Raw genomic sequence first — 6,000 nt, forward strand, 5'->3', positions numbered from 1 at the left:
CCCCCTTGGAAAGTATACAGCTAAGATACTCACTGTATCTTGGCTGCTGCCTAGATGTGGTGTGCTCATTGATAGACATTGCCCCAGACAATGACATTTGACTCAAGAGAGGAGGAACTAAAAGGGGGAGTCTGTAATTCCCCGGTTGTGATCTAGCTCCCTTTTTAAATATAGGCACCACATCTGCTTTACGCCAATCTTATAGTACTGAGCCTGAGGAAATGGAGTCCTTGAAAATTAAATGTAATCGTTTGGCTATCAATGAACTTAACTCCTTGAGAACTCTTGGGTGTATGCCAGGTGCCTTATTTACTTTCATTTTTTCAAGCCACCTATGAACTTCTTCCTCAGTTAACCAATTTTTTATTTATATGGAGGTTGTGACTTCCTCCTGTGGCACTACAATTGAAATTGATACTTCCCTGGTAAGCACAGAGGCAAATAATTTGTTTATACCTCTGATTTTCCCTTATCTCCAATAATCTGCCTGCCCATCTCACACGGAAAGGGTCCTATATTTTCTCATTTTTTTATTATTAAGGTACTTAAAGAAATTTTTAGGGTTCATCTTACTTTCTATTGCAATCCTTTATTCATTATCCATTTTTGCTAATTTGATTGCCCTTTTTGCAATTTTTGTTACATTCCTTATAATTCTGATATGATGCCTACATCCCTTCTGACTTAAAGAATCTAAAATGTGTTCCATTTCCTCCCCTACCTGCTTATTTAGTCACATTTGTTTTGACATTTCTTTTATACGTATTACCCAAGGGTATACACTGATGAGTGTGCTTTTCTAACAATGTTTTAAAGACTGCCCATTTATCTTCTACATTTTCCCTGCAAAAGCATCATCCCAATGTATTACTTATGGATTAGTCCTCAGTTTATTAAAATCTGCCTTTCTAAAGTTTAAGGTCATTGCTGAACCCAAGTAATCTGTTTTTTGATCATTTATTTCAAATGAGAACGTGTTATGATCACTGTTACCCAAATGTTCCAGGACTTGAATATTTGTTATTACTTCTACATTGTTTGATATTTCCAAATCCAGTATTGCCCCTCTCCTCATTGGTTCCTCAATAATTTGGGTCATGTGATTGTCTTTAAGACCCTCAAAAACCTGTTTCCGTTTGTTGTAATGCTAATCTCATTCCCCTAGTCTATGTCTGGATAATTAAAATCACCCATTATGCAAACATGACCTAGTTGTGAGGCCTTCTTCATTTGCAAAAATATTTTAGCGTCCTCAATCTCACAGATATTTGGTGGTTTATAACATATCCCTACAAACATTTTCTTTATACGTTTACCTCCACTGCTAATTTCTATCCACAAGGTCGCTACATTTTCATCATTCCCTTCATAAACATCTTCCCTTGTAATAGGTTTTACATATGGTTTAACATATAAACATACTCCACCTCCTCTTCTATTTGCTCGATCCTTCTGAAAAACGGAATAACCATTTAAATTAACTGCCCAGTAATGAGTTTCATCCCACCATGTCTCAGTAATGCCTATGATATCATACTGCTCCCTTACAGCTATTAATTCAAGCTCCCTCATTTTATCTGTCAGGCTTCTTGCAAACATGCATTTAAGGTTTTTTTCAGCCTGTACTATTATCTTATCTTCTCCTTCCTTCCTGCGCCAACTTGGTTTTTATTATTGCTAAGTTACATATTTATAGTCTTTATAGTCATATTATGTGATACAGTATGTATTGTGCCTGTATGTGGATGATAATCCCGTTTGAGGACCATAAATATATATACAGTAGATATCTGTTTTCTGATGGGTTTTCTATAAATACTTTCCTGTTATTCAAAGCTCTGTGTTGTGCCTATTGTCTGACCTTGAGCCACGTGATCAGCTAGTGAGATATCAACGGTCATAATGGGAAGTAGATCTTGAGCCCCCACCTTAGCATATCGACAACAGACTAAAGAAAATAACAAGGGATTACATTCAAGACTGCTGAGATTTTGGTTGGTGCGTATGACACACAATACCTTCACCGAAACGATTGATATAATCAGACAAAAACATGGTTAAGTTGTAACCAAGGGGCGATAATTGTTATGAAACATTCACAAACTTTCGAGAGCATTCACCCCATAGTGCCCCTTGTCTGTGTGTATCACACATTCCCTCACCATGAATAAGGCTATTTTGAATGACGTGTGCTATTTTGAATGACGTGTGCCTGGATCGTAATAAAGCTTTGATCCTAATGGTCCCTGACAAAGTCAATAATGTGGCTTTTAACAGGGGGTTGGGAGCTGCACCTCCATGGCTAAGGAAAAATGTTGTATTATAATAGAAAGTATGCATTTCTACTATGTATGTGTGTATTGATCCCACCCGGATGCTGAATAGTCTAGCGGGCATAGGCGACAATGAAATGTGGGACTATTTGTCATAGCCCTTCTGCTGGTCCCAGCAATCCAGTTTACCAAACTATTGTAGATAAAGTCAGAGAGTTTTTAGCTAACAAGGGGAAGCCCAAGGAAGAGTTTCACAGTGAGATGCACCCCGCTGTCCCTACGTCTTCCATGGACACCCTCTTTACATCGCCCGTAGGGCTCATAACAGCTATGGGGGAATTAGTGGAAATTCAATGCAATCCCACCAGGAAGACCGCTACTACCAGTGGTTATGGACTTTTTCAGATGTAAGGCCTACCCCTACCCTACATGGAGAGGAGGATTTAGAGACTGGATAGAGTAGGCCACATAGATGTGAAAGAATGTGTGGGGGGGGGGCAGAGCAGGATAAAAGTGTCCAGATTGCGCAAAGGACCAGCATAGACTATATTAAAGGCAGTTAGATAAAGAAAAAAAGCTGTCACCCCTGGCACAGAGCCGCACACCTTGTTAAGTACATTTGGGGCTAATGAAAATGGAGACAAGCTCTACTTCCAGTTCAGGGTGATGTATCAAAAGGAGGGTGAGAAATTTTCCGAATTTCAATGCAGGTTAGAATTGGCCCTGTAAAAAAGGTTGTGTGGAACAAAGGGGTCTCAGCTGATAGGGTTAATCACACCAGAGTGGAACAATTAATATGAGGAGTCCCCACAGGAGACATGATAACACTGTACCTTCGGCTCCGAGAGCAGAAAGAGACACCCACTAAATTCTTAGAGCTCCTAAGAGAGATAAGGGATGAGGAAGAACAGATAGTTGTACTCCTGAGTTTCAGGAGTTTTGGGTTTCAAGAATCTAGACTCGCACATCTCTAATAAAAAAAAATCTCTACTATGCTTAACCCATTACAGTACTAAACTTGGGTGGCTTTGTCATTGAGCACAAGTGAAGAAATGTTATCAAAATTATCCTGTTCAACCTGATATTTGGATAGAACATAAACTGGACTATTGGACAAAGGTTTTCTGTATCTGCTATAAAGATATTGAAATGTACAATTTCCTCCTGGAAGACTTACTGATATAACTGTACCTTATATTTTTACTTGCAGCTCATCCATGAAAATTGCAGATTAACTGATTCATAAAGGTGAATCATTGTCCAAGCTTAGGGCTCATCATTCTTCAGTGCTGCTCATCTGACATGTTTATCCAGTTCTACATTTTATATACCTACTGTTTTTATATCACAATTCACTTTTATAGACTCTTTCAGACTTATTTTAGGATTGTGGTTTTTTTATGTTGCCCTGGGGTATTGTGCGACAGATTGAGGTCAATCTAGTAGCTGTTGGTGATCCGCTGACAGTGCTGCCAACTCATGCTAAAGAAAAGAAGACCTGTCACAAACCAGAACGCCCTATTGTGAAGTAAAGAGTGGAATAGATCTGACAATGCTGTCCATCCCACCAACGGAGTGTTGGAGCTCCTGGCCTCTTTACAGATAAGAAAGGTAGGTGTAAGTGTGACGAAGAGGGACACTATGCTAAGCCCTGTAGAAAATGAGAAAATCTGCAATATGTGATTAAGAGGTTCATTCGGTCTGAATCTACCCAATGGAGTCAGAGGAGGGACCCAGTAAAGGAGCATACTGAGCCCCCCAGGGGGCATGGCCCTGCAGAGACTATCCCTACTAACAGACTGAAATGATACCACCTGACTAAAGACCTCCTCGGCCTGTCAGAACGAGTAGAAGCATGAATAGAAGGTAAGAGATAAGGGATGAGGAAGAACAGATGTCCGTGCGACCGTCCAGATTTAGGTCAGATAAGAGTTTAGCAGCTAGTAGCCAATAGGGATCCAGCGACAATGCTGCCAAAGCACGTCAGGATAAGAAGATCCGCCACATGCCGGGACACTCTAACAGGGAAGTGCAGAGAATGTGTGAAGATAATATCCTAATATGGAGAGAAATGCAAAAAGTTAAGCACATGCTACAAATTGCTTGATACAACACTTAAAAACTGCTTTATAATTGCTACTTTAAAAAGATCAAAATCACACAGCTGTGCCCAATTTTCTGGAAATACTAATGTTCGCACAAAATCTCCTAAAGACACTTTTATTTAGTGCTTAAAATTTGCCACAAAAATTTACATCTGATAGAATTCCGTTTACATTGTTATGATTGATATTTGATTCAGGATTTTAGGCAATTTCCGCACATTTTTTTAAAGTCGCAGTTTTTTCACAAATTGGTTTGCCAAACAAAAAGTGTTAATTTGCCACTTCCTTTAAAAATGTGCAAAAACGTTTGCGAACTGAACTAGGACGCATTACTACATTTCTAGGTTTGATCATCACATATAGGAATGATGTTTCTGCCTGTGATGGGAGAGGGTAACCAGGCTCTATAATAAAGGTCAAGCCTTTTTTTGTTACCCTTGCTCTGTGTATAAGGGTCCCAGAGAGTTAGATCTTGGACCAGTAACATTGTACGATCACATTGTACTTTTTGTAACAAAACCAGTTTTTGTGTTTTTCCCTTTCCGGGCATGCCATCAAGCAGGGATTGCCAGTGTATGAGTTTCAAGGGGGTTTGCATAGGAACCATTGGCAGAATGTGCCTAGTAGGTTGGGGTCCGGAGTTACCGGGTCCCCAATAAATGTACCCGGGAATCATGCCTGATTCTCGGATACATGTAGGCCCATTGTCCAGCAATACTTCCGCTTGAAAATGTAAGCACAACTCACTACTAGGGTACCCTGCTACAGCACAACAAAGAAAGGAGAATGAGGCACAGGGATAAATATGTAATCCTGTAGCTAAGGGAATCCCTAGGTTAAGGGGGGTACCCCAGCTAGTGCCAAGGTGACCCACAACCAGTATAAGGTTTGTGGGTGCCCAACCGTATGTAAGGTTGGGGGGCTCTGTGAGTCCAGACTGAGTCACAGGGAAAGTGTGTGGGAAAATAAGACAGACAGAAATAAAGATACAACATTTTTTCCCTTTCTGTTCTTTGTACCCTAGAGACTCCAAACTTTGGGAGTCTAAGTCTTAGGTAGGGTTTTGGGGTGAAAAGCAAGTCATTTGGATTGCAGGAGGTCTGGGGACAAAGTTACGGTGGCCCTATAATTTTCCCTGGCTTACTCGCACTATTTTCGGTACCCAGGGTGAGTTGCACAGTGTCTCCCAGACTTCTAGTTTTCAAACACCAGGATACTCACCTAAAGTCCCATATTGCTGAAGGGGCACCACGAGACTCAGTGTTTATTAAAATGTATTTCAGTGTATTTTACATTCGGAACCGATGTCCAAACAGGCAGCCCGTGCAACCCATAGGCTCCGGTAGGTCTGCTGGACATCGGAGTTCAAAGCAGCCAGAGGATGCCCAGAGGTGTGAATGGTATTTGGTCAGCCGAGAAAGGCATAGTACTAGGTCCAGAGATCAATGGCAGTCCTCCGGGATGCCACTTGTTCTGCAAGACCATGGGGCGCCTGCCCAGCGGGTGGCATTGGGATAACTGGGGAGGATATGTGACAGGCTTTAGCATGTCTCTTGGCTATTTCAAATTCCCCACTGACCTAGCTTTTCTACCTGGCTTGGCTCTGATTGGCTGCATGAGAA

The sequence above is a fragment of the Ascaphus truei genome, chromosome 2 (assembly GCF_040206685.1).
Source record: "Ascaphus truei isolate aAscTru1 chromosome 2, aAscTru1.hap1, whole genome shotgun sequence".
Lineage (NCBI taxonomy): Eukaryota > Metazoa > Chordata > Amphibia > Anura > Ascaphidae > Ascaphus > Ascaphus truei.